Below are 14,940 nucleotides of genomic sequence, written 5' to 3' on the forward strand. Positions count from 1 at the left end.
ACCATAATGCCTCCCGCTATCTGTAATAGAATTGCCTATATCATTAGTTATAATACAATTGAACAAAACATTAAAGAATAAAACCGACAAAACCAAAACATTGGAGACATTGTAGGTCTTCAAAAGTAGATAAAAGTCAACGAGAATGGGCGTTATAATGAATCTCATTATCTTCACAGCTGATGCCTAAACTTTTGAACCTGATACTATCCAGCAAAACAGAATAGGGGAACATCAGTCAAAAACAAGATGGTGAGAGTAATACAGGGCTTTAAATCGAGATAATGGAAAGTCAAAGTGGGTTACTATAATATATCCTGCTATTTTTTTCCTTTAATTAAAAGGATAAAAATAAAAAAGTAAATAATGGAGTGGAGATTGAGATAAAAGAGGGCATAACAACGAAACAGCGCAGATCAAAACATAACCATTTAAGCAGAATAGTGTTTCACCACCAGTTAATCCTGACCTAAAAGTAGTTACCATATTGTCTCTTTCCTTGAAATCCTTGAGTACAACTTCGTATACTGTAGCATTAAGTATATCAAAACAATGTAAAATCATTTAAGAGAATGACAGCATTACAGAGTATTTAGAATCGACTAACAGAAAATGAACAATGATTTCTGTATAATCTCCTTGTCTTTAAAAGGTTTTTGCTTATACTATCGTACATAATAAAATCCAATAAGATACAACCTATTTAGACCATTGGAGACAGAAGAACAAAAGCTAGATGAGACTTCAAAACAAGATGATACTAAATCAGTATTACCTATTAAGATGTCATTTTCTCCAAAATAGCTGTTCCTATCATCCAATCTTCTCTGCCTCATTTCTGTTGAGCTCTTTTTCTGTCAGTAGCTGTCAGTTTGTCTTCTTCATTTTGTTCTCTGCTCCATTCGTTGTGGCCTCCCCGCCACTATTTCTGGATTCTTTGTATTTTTCTTTTTTTAGAATATCCTGCAATACTCTCTGTAGAGTTGAACTGGTGGTTGCAAATTCCCCCAGTTCCTCTTTATCCTGGAAGCACCTCGTTTTTCCATCAATTTCCAGGGACAGTTGTGCAGGATATCTCAATCTTGGCTGGAGATTATTATCTTTCAAAGCTTGAATTATTTCCCCCCACGCTCTTCGTGATTTGATGGTTGGTGCAGAGAAATCTGCTGTAATTCTGATGGGTGTTCCCTTGTAAGTGGTCTGTTTCTTGTCTCTGACAGCTTTTAATATTCTGTTCTTGTATTGAATTTCTGGAATTTTTATTATTATATGCCTGGGTGTTACTCTGTTTGGGTTGTAGGTAGTTGGGGTCCTGTATGCCTCATACATCTGAGTATCTTTACCTTTTGCTAAATTAGGAAAATTCTGGATTCTTTCTGTGAGTAGCTTTTGTAGTTCACTTGTTTGTGTCCCTTCTTCTTCTTTTATGTTCTTAATCCTTAAGTTATGGTTCCTCTTATCATCTTCTTGTCTTTGTATTATTGCTGTTTGTTTCTTTGTTATTTTTAAGAAGTTTTTCATTTCATTCTCCCATATTACAAGTCTGCCCTCCAGTTCAGATAGTCTGTCCTTAGTTTCTTTCAAGCTGTTATGCCAGTCTTCGATGGACTTCTTAGTTTCTTGGTAGTCTCTTTGAACCTGCTTCACATATTCTATGCTTTCTCTGTTTTCTCCATCAAACAATTCTCCCCTCTTTTTCTGTTCTTCCATTCCACCATCTGTTTTTTCTTGGGTGGTGCTTACATTTCTCTAACTATTCTGCATACTTCTAGCTTCAGGTTATTGATAACTTCATTCCTGAATTGATATATGAGGCTCTCTATATGGTGCTTTATGTCTATTGGTGTGGTGTCCGCTATTGCCTGTTTCTCAGAATTGGGGGCCGAGGAGCCTTTCTTGTTGCTGTCTCTTCCCATATTCTCTGTTCCTTATATATGCAAGCTTATATAGGAGACCCTGCTTCTCTCCCTGTCAGCCACAGCCTGATCGAATTGCGCTGGCTAGGTGTTCCCACCCACCGCAGCGCACCAGAGAGTTACGGACCAGGCAGCCTACGCGGAGCCCGCCCCTCCCGGCCACTGTCAGGCTCTGGGATCTGGGTTGGGCCAGCCTACCGGGTCCGCCAGCAGCGTCACACAGGCCAGGCACTTTTCACCAATCCCACCCGAGAGGGGAATGTGTGGCTGGAGTCGCCACCGTGCCCTGTTCCCCCAGGACTGCCCGGGCCCAGAAAGTCCTCCGCTGGAGTCAAACTGTGGTCGAGTGTCAGTTTCTCTCACTCACCTCACCACAAGTCAGTGCATGCCTCCCTGCCTGTCCTGTTTTCGACTCTGTTCGCAGATTGTAGTTCTCAGAGCTTCCGCGCGTCTCCTTGCTGAGCTGCTGTAGAGGCAGCCAGCCGCCGTGCGGCGGGAAACCCAAATCGCGGCTTCCAATGGCGTGGGGTCTAGCCTCCACACTGAGGCTTTTCTGTTCCTGTTTTAGCACCAGGACTGCATTCCAAGTTGGTTTCTCTCAGCCCAGTTCGTTCCTGAGTCAGCAGAGCATATCTCCACCTGCTTGTGTCTCCTTACCCCGCACCCTTCCTGACTTCTGAACCAAGCCTTTCAGAGAGCCTCCGTATTATCTGTTATCTGTCTGCCATGTTCTCCCGGAAGTCCAACTTTCTTAAAATTTCAGTTTTCTATCCTACATTTAATCTATTTTTTTTCTTACTGTGGGATTTGTACAGCTTATATTTGGGGCTTTTTATTTCATTTTTGTTTTGTTTTGCTTTTTGTTTCTGACACAGGATTTCACTACATAGTTAAGGGTGGCCTGGAACTCACTATGTAGCCCAAGCTGGCCTTGAACTTGGCTGCCTTTACCTCCTGAGTGCTGGAATAACAGATATGCACCATGCCTGGCCTTTAACTGACCTGATATATGAACAAGTTGAGTTGTGATCAGAATTTTAGTTTTAATTTGTGACCAAAGTTTTGTGTTATGACCTAAATGTGGGCTGCTTAGACTTCCAGATGGTCTCAGGTACAGATTAAACCCTTAAAGAGTTCTGGAAGGATCATTGCTACATCCTTTCCTGTATAGAGCTAATTGAGAAATCCTGGGCCAGTGTCTCTCTAAGGACACTAAGATCTATCCCTATATAGAAGAGAGACTTTGAAGGCTGTATAGAGGAACCTGAACCTTCAACTGACAATTTGAATTACAGTCAGCTCAGGAATGAATTGAGTTTGTAAGTCAAGGGTTCACTGGATTTCATTTAAATTGAGTATTTAGATGATTTATATTTATTATTTATATTTATTAACATGTGGAGATTTAAATATATTATTTTGCTATTTTGTTTTAAGTTAATTATGCTTTTAGATTTCATTTACTCTCCTCTCTTGGCTCATTTGCTCCTCATTTTAATGTTGGTTATATGATTATAGTTGGCCTATGTAACTTGTGATGCACTTAAGTTATATGCTATTTCTCATTCAAGGTAAAACCTTTAAAAGAGTGTTCTTTCATTGTCTTGTAAGCACTATACTTTTCTCTCTGAGCTTCATTTTGAATAAATTATATTGCTCTACCTTCATGTTCATTAGTATCTTTTTTCTTCAGTATGAATACTACTGCCAGTCTATCCTGTGAATTGGATTTTAAATATTATAATTTTTTATCTCTAGAAGGTCTATTTTGAAAATTTTTTCATTTCACTATTCACTTTATTTGTTTTCATTTATGTCCTTGAATATAAAGCATAATTATCATAGCCCTTTTAATGTCTTTGCCTATTATTTCTGTAATTTCTTGGTTTCTGTTTATTTACTGATCTTTATCTGGTTATGAGTCATATTTTCCTGCTTTGTAGACTGCTGAGTAACTTTTTACTAAATCAAATATTTATAAATTTTACATTCTTGAGTTCTTCATGTTGTATCCCTTTAAAGAGTACTGGATTTTTTTCTTCAAAGGTATTTTTGTATTTACTTATTCGTTCATTCCTTTCTAGACTTTAAAACCACTTAGATGGTAGTGTTTATACTAGGGCTGTGTTCTCCTTGCTTTATGATATGATCCTTTTGGGGTCTCTGCTAATGCCCTTGTATATTCAGTGAAGTTTCTCCCTTCTTACTAGGGGAAACATTTAAACTACAGGAATTTGGTCTAATGTTAGCTCTGGGAATCATTCATGTTATACATCTCTGATAGGTCTCGTTCCTTAGAAGTTCTTTCCTAGTCTCAAGAAATTTTACTCTCTGATTTCCTGGTCTGTATGTAGCTAAAACATTTGAGAAAACACTTATTCAGATTACTGGGACACTTTCCCTCCATTCTGGAGCTCTGCCGCATAAATATCAGCCATCTTGATCTCCTTGCACTTCTTTCTCTGTCTCTTAAAGTCAGCTAGATTGCCAGGCTCTATTTGGATTCTCCTCCCTGTTCTAGAATGGAAATTGTTTCCTGGCTGAGAACCTCCGTGGTGGTAGGGTTGGCCTTGTTTATTTCCCTTTTCTCAGGGATTCCAGCTCTGCCTTGCCTTTGTCTGAAAATAGTGCTTTTCTTTATAGTGTATTGTATTTTGTTTGTTAGGAAAAAAAAATTCTTGAGAGCATCCACACTTTGCATTAAAGCTTATTCTAGAATGAGTCAAGGTCTGCTTCTGACCATGGAGTAGTAAGGGGTCCTGAGTGATGATTTTACCCATGATTCCTTTCTTTCTTCTCAGTATTGTTATAAATGAGCCAGTGTCCACCACAAGAACAATGCTTTTTTTTTTTTAATTCTGGTAACTCATTACAAACTTTAAGTCAGAAATAGATTAGAAGAAAATGACACATCATATCTAGTACATTTCACAAAGCAGAAATATGAATTTCTTGAATATAAAAATTGCCTCAATATTATAGAATAATTTAAATATAAAAATACTGTTTAACATTCCATTAGGAACATAAAAGAATAAAATACCAGTGGGTTAGTAATAAAATTAAGCATATGATCTAGTGTTTTAAAATATGCATCCTATAATTTTAAGGGCCCAATTAGTGTATATTTTAGATCTCATTGGTATACAGTCCTTGTCACAACCATTGACCTTAGCCTTTGTGGTACAAAAGTATCCATGGGCAATACATAAACAAATGAGCTAGCTATACCCTTATGAAAATTTATTTATGGGGAAAGAAATTTAAATTTAATAGTTTTGTTTTGTTTGAGATAGAATTTGTTTACATAGTTTAGGCTGGGCTTAAACTCATGGCTTCTTTCTTGCCTCAGATTTCCAAATACTGGAATTGCAGGGGGGTACCACCACACCTAACCTACTACAATTTTTATATCTCAATACTCTTTTGATTTTTTTCCTAGCTATTTAAAAATATAAAACCTTTTCATAGCTTACAGGCCATACATAAACAGGTGACTGGTTGAACTTGGCCCAGGAGTCATGGTACCACAACCTCTGTTGTACATGATTAAAAATCTCCCAGTAAACAGTAGGATTCCTAGTACACCAGGACATTTCAATTCTAAATGATACCTTAACTTGAAACTATTTCCTATTATTACATTAAGCAAAGATCACACAAATTGTCCCCTGCAAGGAATGAGAGAAGCTATGTAGTGTTGAAGCTTCTGTCAGAAGCTGAGTACATACCTATACAATAATCTCAGCTACGTGGAGGCTTTAGGAAAAGGCTAACTTGAATTCAGGAGTTTAAAACCAGTCTGGGCAACACAGCAAGACCCCATCTCAAACAAATGCAAAAGTTATATCAGAGGTCCTTAGCCAAATAGAGAATTGAAAGTAGTATCTACTGTATCTTATTCCCAACTTGTACCTTTTTTGTTTTTAATCATATAAAGCTAAATTCCTTCCCTCTTACTTTGTTTCAATATGCTTATTATCAGTAATCCAAAATTAGCACATATTTCTGTATCCTAAATTTAGTTATTTTATGATGAAATTTGCCTAGCTTTAAAGAACAGAAAGTTCCCCCGCTTCGTGTCATTTTTAACTTGATTCCTGCATTTGTAAAATATCTTCTCTATAATGTAGTTAAAACACAAAATACATTCCAAAGAGCATTTGTTTCATTCAGCTATGTGGCTTAGAGTTCTTAAAGTATACTTTTTGATATCCTTATGAACCAGGATTGGTATCAACAGAGTACTAATTTGTTGTGTTATATCATATCCTTAATTCAAACCACATCTTAGAAGAATGATTATGCATTCCTTGTTCCATAACCTTAAATGTATTTCCTTTCCTTTCTTTCTCTCCTTTTCTCTCTTCCTCCTTTCATTTCTACTTTAAGGTAGAAATGAAATTAAGTTTAATTGAAGTTGTGTTAAACGATAGCCAAAATCTAGTGCCATGGAAGTTCTGGCAGTTCTGATGCTTTTAAATCTGCTGATATGTCTGTGAGTGAGTGGCACAAGGTTGCCTATAGTTGTAAACTCAGATTAGTTTTCTGCTTGTGTATCTTCATTGTATTTCCCCAAAACATTAGGACACGGTTCAGAAAGAAAATTGGAGACTTATTTTCTTTTTCCATGTTGAGAAAGAAGAGCCTTTGTTTTCAGATAGAAAATAAAATATTAAAATTGGTTGGCTACAATGAATAGAGAATTGGCAATGTTAATAAGAAATTTGAAATGTAATTGTTATTTCACTGTTGTCATTGCATGGGAATAATCAGCAAATAGGTTTAAAATCAGGTTGATTTGAGGGTTAGGGGTGGTATTGATTCTCAAGAGAATTTTCTCACAAATTATCTCTTCATCATTTAACAGTTCAGAAACCTTTATTCTATGACTATTACACACTAACTCTTCCTCATAACTTGTGTGCCCTGTGCCTGGAAATTTCTTGTACTAAGTACAGCACATTTTCTGTGGTTCCAACTTGAATACCATCTGTTCAAAGGGCTTTTGATGCACTACCTGGAACAGCATCCTCATCTTCCCAGTCTCCCTTGAACACCTAGTTTTTTTCAGAGCACTCACCATCGTCTGAAGTTAGTTTCTTTAGTCTCCCTCAGAGGAGAGATCTTGACTTCTTTTTCTCTCTAGCTCTAGTATGTAGAACATTGCCTTTCACTGCAGGCCCTACACATATAATTTATAGCTGGCTTATTGAAAAGATGAGTAACTGAAAGTATGTCTTCTGTAAGATATATAGAAATACCTGGCAGGCTGGTGCTTTGTGAATTGTCAAAAAGGAATACAGTGAGAGTAACTACATGGGTTTATTTCAGATCTACTTTTTCTTCAAGCGTTTAGCCATGTTATGGTTCCATGAATGTCATTTTAGAAATGATTGGGTGTTTTATGCATTTACTTTTTAAAATTTTGTAAACATTTTAAACTTATAAATCAGTCTTAGGTATAGTTTTTTCCTGAACTACTTAAAAAGTTGCTCTCATGGGGCTGGGGATTTAGCTCAGCAGCATAAGCGCCTGCCTTACAAGCAGACAGTCGTGAGTTCGATCCCCAGTACCGATAAAAAGGAAAAAAAAAAAGTTGCTCTCATTATGTCTTGTGTCCTGTGAATATTTTAGAGTATATTTTCTCCAAATCCATTTTCACATATAACCAAGACAAAATAATAGAAACAGGAGTTCAGTGTTGAATGCACAGGTCCACACTACTATGCCAGTTTATCTGGCATTCAGTGGTATAAACCCTCAGAAAGAAGGGAGCAAAAATCTGCATTTATATTTCTTTTAATTATTCACATGTATAAGAGGAAAGTTAATAAAGTCTAGTCAAAAAACAGCATTTGCAGTGGAAAGAATATTTCAGCAACTGTTAAGCTGATATTTCTGACCAAATTTGGAGATACATTTTTGGTTTTTGTTTTTTGTTTTTGGTTTTTTAACACATCAGTGTTTTCAAAGCAATTCTAGAAAGGTTGCACCTTAGGAGTAAAGACTATGTTTAAGGCCTCAGTACTTGTTTCAGGGACTTGTTTCAGAACTAAGGACAAAACTGAAATATATACCTCCTAATAATTATGAAACTAAGCATCTAGAAGTTCAAAGTATCTGCCAGCATTTTAACTGTCTACTAGAAGGAAAATCTATTCTTCAAGCAAAGCTAAAATCTAGAGTATATAGTATATCTTTCATATTGTCCAATGTGTAATAAAAAATTACTGTACATACAAAGAAAAGGATTATTCATAGATAAGAAAGGATCAGTCCAGATGTAATCAGAAATAATAGTATAAAAAATCAGCTATAATACATACAGTTAAGAAACTTAAAGGGAAAAGTGGACATAATAAAAGTACATAATTTCTCTGTAAAAAGAATTAGAAACTTTTAAAAGAGACAATATAGAACTGGACATATACTACTTGAAATGAAAAATGGACACACTTAACAGGAAATTAGATAGAGTGCAACAGAGGATTACTTGATGACAGATCAATAGGAATTATTTAAAGAACAAAGAGAAACAAGGCTTTAAAAAAGACTAGGTGATTGAAGAATGACTTGTGAGATAACAAATGATCAAATCAGTATCGAATTGGAACCGAAGAGAAGAAAATAGTAAAAAAATGTTTTGGAGAACTAAGGGTTAAAAATTTGTTTGACAAAACAAAACAAAACATAAACCTAGCTTCAGAACCAAGAACTTCAGTGAACTTCAAGTGAAATACATATAAAGAAAACCAAATCTAGATATAGTATAGCCAATACTCTGAAAACCAAAGATAAATAGAAAATTTCAAAAACAGCAAAAAATGAAACACTAGGGCAAATAATGCTAGCCACCTTGGTATAATGGAAACCAAAAAAATCATAGAATGACATCTTTAAAGATTTGCTTAAAAATGTTCTAGTGGGCATGGTGGTGCATGCTTGTAATGCCAGCATGAAGGAGGCTGAGGCAGGAGGACTGGCATGAATTTGAAGCCAGCCTGGGCTACATAGTAAATTCAAGGCCAACCTGAACTACATAGCAAGATCTGTCTCCAAAAAAAAAAAAAAAAAAAAATCTAAAACAACTTTCATTTTAAAAATCTGTAATTCAAAAATGTCATTCAAAATTGAAGATGAATTAGGTGCAAAAGAGTTTTTAGACCAAAGGTCAATAATATCAGACATGAAAAGAAAAACCACCAAAAATGATAAAATCAAACAGATGTGTTTTTTGTTTTGTTTTGTTTTCTTCTGATGCTTTAAAAAGAAGGCTGCTTTAGCTGCTTGTGGTAGCACACATCTATACTACTAGCACTCTGGGAGACTAAGGAAGTTCACAAGTTCCAGCCCACAATTTAACAATTTACACTCAGAATTTTATAAAAAGAATTTCAAAGAAAACCTGAGTTTACAGCTTAGGGCACAGTCCTTGGGTTCAATGCCCAGTAATGGATGGAGACTGGCTTTTAAAGCAAAAATTAGAGCACTTTATTGTGGACTTTTGTAAGTAGAGATTTAATATATAATGAAATTACCAAAAAGGATGTTATAGTATATGGAACTATATTGTTGCAGGTTTTATGTTGGTTCAATATAATTAGATTAACAAAAATATTGATTTTATTAATGTAATCGTATAGTAAGCCTTTACATATTAAGTAAACTGTGATCATTTGAGAATGCATTTTATAATTCTTAGAATGTCACCCACAGAGCAATTAAATTAAAACATCAAAAATTAACTGAAATTAAGGCAGAAAAGGGAGAAACAGGAACAAAACAAAATAAAAAGTAAAAAACAATAGAGCTATAAAACATCAAAGTGGTAATTTTGAACAGTCTTTCCAGTAGTTAAATTAAATGTAAATGTATAATATAAGTGGAATAAATCTCCAATAAAAAGTTAGAGATTACCAGACTGGATGAAAATGTAGGATCCAACAATATCTTATCTGTGAATCATGTTCCCATCAACAGGACATAAGGGTTTCTTTGTGGCCACCACTACCTCAGCAGTTTTGGTTTTGTTTGGTTTTGTTTTGTTTTGTTTCGTTTTGTTTTGGCTTGGCTTGTTTTTGATAATGACCGTTCTGACTAGAATAAAATAGAATGTCAGTATACCTTCAATCTGGGTTTCCTTAATGCCTAAAGATATTAAACATTTTTTATGTAGTTGTTGGCTATTTCTACTTCTTTTGAGGAGGGTCTGTTGGGATCATTTGTATATTTTGTTTGCATTACTTATTCTTTTGTTGTAAACAGTTTGAGTTCTTTATGTGTTCTGGATATTTATGCTCTGTAAGCTAGATAGTTGACAACGGTTTTCTCTCATTTTGTAGGATGTCTTTCTATTTTGCTGATAAGTATTGCTTTTATTTCTTAAGCTGTTGCAGTCTGATTTAGGAAGCTGCTGCTTGCACCATTATTTTGAAGTGTTTCTCTTACATATTTTTTTCAAATAGCTTCAATTTCTGATCTGTCTTTAAAATCTTAGTTCCGTTTGCAGTTGATTTTTGTACAGCGGAGCAATAGGGGCCTAGTTTCATTATTCTACATATGGATACCCAGTTTTCACAGCACCATTTGTTCAGGAGGCTGTCTTTTTCTTCAGCGTGTTTTTGGCATCTGTGGCAAGAATCAGTTGGCTGTCAATGTGTGGGTTTTTCCTGGGGCCTCTATTCTATTCTGTTGGTTTATGTGTCCATTTTTATGCCAAAATCATGCAGTTCTTATTTACCATGACTCTGTAATATATTTTGAAATCAGGAATTGTGATGCCTTCAGCATTACTTTTGGCTCAGGATTGCTTTGGCTATTTAAGGTCTTTGTGCTTCCATATGAATTTTAGAATCATTTTTTCTAATTCTGTGAACAATGTTTTTTCTTTTCTTTTTGCAGAACTGGAGATTAAACCCAGGGTGTTTACACTAAGCTGTGCCCTCATCCCTTTATTTTTATTTTTACTTTGGGAAGGCTGTGGCTAAGGCACTAAGTTCCCAAGCTGAGCTCCAGTTTGTAGTCATCCTGCCTCAGCCTCTCAGAATGCTGGAATTTTAGGATGTGCCCAGAAAGCATTGATATTTTGATGAGGATTGCATTGAGTCTATGGATCACTTAGGGTAGTATGAGCAATACTCATATTTTAACAGTATTAATTCTCTCAATCTGCGAATTTGAGAGGTTTTTCCATAATTTATGTCTTTTTCATTTTTTTCTTCAATGTTTTGTAATTTTTGTAGTCTTGTGCTTCCTTAGTTAGGTTTAATCCTAGATATTTTTTGAGGCTATTGTGAATGGGATTGTTTGCCTGACTTCTCTCGCAACAAACTTATTTTTGATCTATGGAGAGCTACTAATTTTTGTATATCGATTTTGCATCCTGCTACTCTTCTGGATTTGTTTATCAATTCTAAGTCTGTTGATGGAATATCTCGAGTTTTCTCAGTATATAATCATATCATTGGCAAATAGTGATAATTGGACTTCTTTACTATTTGTATCCCTTTTATATATATATCTCTTACCTGATTAAAATTTCTAGTACTATACTGTACTGAAAAAGTGTGGTGAGAGTAAATACCTCCCTTTTTTCCCCTTCATATTGGAGAAAATGCTTTGGGTTTCTTCCTATTTAGTATGATGTTAGCTGTGCATTTGTCATGTATAATCTTCATGAACCTTCTGTATCTATTTTATTTGTACTTTTTATCATAAAAGGATGTTGAGTTTTACCAGAGGCTTTTTCTATATCTATTGAGATGATCATGTGATTTTTATCCTTGATATCCTGTATTGCACTTGTTGATTTGTGTATACTGAACCATCCTTGTATCCCTGGAATGAAACCAACTTGATAGTGGATATTTTCATCATAAATAACCCAGATATGTTGATTTTAGATATTGTTTGATAGTAAACTTTACAAACCTTTAATTTTTAAAGTCCTGTTCTGCTGTCCTAAAGTTTATTGAAGGATTTAATTCTATAATATGTAACACAGGAATTATTTTAAAATAATCATATTTATCTTTTATTTTCTACTAACTCTTGGACTTATGTTCTTTATATTTCATATAAAGACAAATTGATTGTTGAACCAGTTTTGAACACAGAGTCAGAAATAAATAAGAATCTACAACATTAGTTTGGGGTGAAAATTCTACATTTTATACTTACACTAAAACTCACAAGTAGCTAGTGAAATACTTGCATTTGGAGAGAGCTACTTCATATTTCCAGAGACTAGACCAAAGTTGGTTTGTGACTTCTAAAATTATATTTTTACCAAGGTGATGTAGGGCTTAATGATTTCTCAGTAAAGTAATATCATATTCTTCTAGCAAAATAAGTTCACAAGCACTAGCAAAAAAGTCTTAGACAATGTCGAGGCATCAGTGCTTTTATAGTTCAAGTAAGTGACCTAGTTCCAGAATATAACATAGACATTCTTGGGTACATGATGTTCTGTGTCCACCTAAGCAAGGATCTTTCTTCTTAAATGAATTAGATGAATTACAGCTGTCGAGAGGGTGAAATTAGGAATAGCCAGAAGAAAATAAAGATAATCAATATATATGAGACTAGTTTACTCTCCAGTTTAGCTTATTTTTTCCTTTAATTTTTTCTTTTACAGTAAACATTTCTATCTTCAGAATGTAAGTTAAGGAATGAGAGGCAAGGAAGAAAGGACATTCATCTTGGAAAGATTCAGAGCACTTTGAAATTTTCAATGAATGTAACGCTAGCTGCTAATACCCACTTTGTTACTGGAATGGAAGTGCTTCAAATTTAAACGGTAACTAGAAATCTACCATGTTATGTTTCCACCTGGAACATTATGCGACTTCAAAGGATTTAAATGTTTACAAATGCCAAACTGCAGCTAAAGTTTCTAGTTTTATATTTTAGCATTATCAGGCTTTATTTTCATCCATAATGTTTGTTCAAAAGAATTCTCCCCCACCCAGCTTTTTAATTTAAAAATATAAGCTTATTTGAGAAAGAATGGGATATATATTAGCACGTTTCTTAAGTCTACTCTCACCAAATATTTTTTTTTTTTGCTTGCATGGAAATAAACCATGCAGAATAATGATTCAAGTTCATGAGTCATTCTTTTCATATATGCAAAAGGTTTTTGGTCTAAGTTTTATTTCATATTGGTTGTATTGTTGTTGTTTGTTCCTTGACATCTGGTCTCTTTTTCTCCTTTCATATCTGATATGTTATTTTTATTTTATCTGTATCGTCTCCTTTGCCCCTCTCTACCTTTTAAAAAAAATCACCATGTAGAACTGAGAGTCACAAAACAAATAAATAAAATATCCAGAGAAAGCACAGGAGAAAGAAACATGAAATGATTACAAATTTTTCTTGCTAATTGCAAAAACAGTTAGATTTTAAGTATAGCGAGATGCAATCATATAGAAACAATATTATCAGTCTTTTTAAATTTTCTTGATCTTAGACTGAAATTATTTCAATGCATGTTTTACAAAGATTAAAAATTTATAAATTCTTAATAGTTTCCCAGTGAGCAGTTATATCCACAAGGTATTATTAATTTGATTTTGAGGGATAATCATTTGTATGCATGAGTCACTACGTATTAGTAGTGAGAAGGTGATAGTTACTAAAACTAGTGCCCTGCTGTGGAATGTAGCTGTGAAAAATCACTCAAATTACATTATCTTGTGGTAGTCCTGATGTGTCTAAGGAATACTGGATCTGTCTAAAGGAAATGATTCAAGTTCATAAGTGTAATATGGATAAATCATCTTCTAAAGGATGGATATTCTAATCACCTTTCCCCATGCTACCATTAACCATGATAAAAATATCTCAACAGTGATGTTTTTAAGAATTTTCCAGTTGCAGGATAAACCTCTACATGTGGCATAATAAAAACTTTTCTGAGATTTTTGTCACTGATAGTCATGTAGCCCCATTCAGTGCATTTTAAATGTCTTTAACTTCTTTCAAGTCCATTAAAAAAATGTTCTAAAGCTCAAAGAAGCAACCTTTGAAAAGCAGAAATAAAGGTGCTCAGTGTTCTCTTAGTCAGGTATTTAGTAATATGTAGACTATGTATTTTCTGCATATTAATAATATGTTAAAAATCACCAAATTCCCTACCTTTTTCATTAATCCCTTGCTTGCTCATTTAATTATGGCTTTTATAAATTTATATAATCTGTTTCATTACCAAACTAAAAGCATGTCCTCACATTTTTGTACCATGATATCCTTGTAACACTTTAATAAGATCCTAATTCCATTTAAATCCATTTATTAGTTGCTATGGATAGGATCATTGAAGTGCACTTTTTCTAATTAATTTCTATTTTTTTTGCTACTGAATTTGTTTTGAGTGGTAATATATAGGAACAGATTAGAAAACAACTTTACCTCCTTAGTTGTACAGATTTTAGTTGTAAAATTTGCAAAATTTATAACTTACATAATTAGAAATTCAGATTCTCAGTTTTGTGTACTAACTTGGCTATTTTGTAGTAACTAAACTTTAAAGAATGATATTCTACTCATTGTAATGATAAGGTTAAATCAGACACCCTGTTTATTTAAGTTCACTTTATTAGGTGTAAACTGTGGCCATTCTTGATGGCGGAGTACACTGCAGGAGAAAGGATCATTTCAGTCAATTGACATCTGTCTAGAATCCTAAGCTCATAAAGCTTGATAGACTTTTGTTTTGATTTATGGGATTTTTTTAGGTTTGGCTTTTTTGTTTGTTTGTTTGTTTGTTTGTTTGTGTTTTTAAGACAAGGTGTTGCTATGCACTTCAGGCTTGGGCACACTTTGTAGCCCTGTAGCCCAGGCTGCTCTCAAACTTGCAACAATCCTCCTACCTCGGCCTGCTGAATGCTGGGATTACAGGAGTGTGCCACCGTGCCCAGCATTGACAGACTTTTAAAGCATCCTTTACAGTATCTGTCCTTTATATACGGAATCCTATGTATCATTTTCCCAGACAAAATTGAGTGTGTAATAATAGCAA

General features: G+C 34.5%; 1 protein-coding gene across 12 annotated transcripts in view; it reads left to right on the forward strand.

The window, feature by feature from the left end:
* Peak1 (pseudopodium enriched atypical kinase 1) overlaps positions 1–14,940 on the forward strand; it is a 305,892-nt gene that overhangs the window by 138,125 nt on the left and 152,827 nt on the right. For 6 of the 12 annotated variants that reach the window (XM_013145603.3, XM_013145602.3, XM_013145604.3 and 3 more), the window contains exon 3: positions 12,556–12,717. The exons of the other annotated variants lie outside the window; for them this stretch is intronic. The gene's annotated coding sequence lies outside the window, so the exon portion shown is untranslated. The remainder of the gene's footprint in view (positions 1–12,555; positions 12,718–14,940) is intronic. 12 annotated transcript variants of the gene reach the window in all.

The sequence above is a fragment of the Cavia porcellus genome, unplaced genomic scaffold (assembly GCF_034190915.1).
Source record: "Cavia porcellus strain 051 isolate PalLab524CR breed Dunkin Hartley unplaced genomic scaffold, mCavPor4.1 scaffold_38, whole genome shotgun sequence".
Lineage (NCBI taxonomy): Eukaryota > Metazoa > Chordata > Mammalia > Rodentia > Caviidae > Cavia > Cavia porcellus.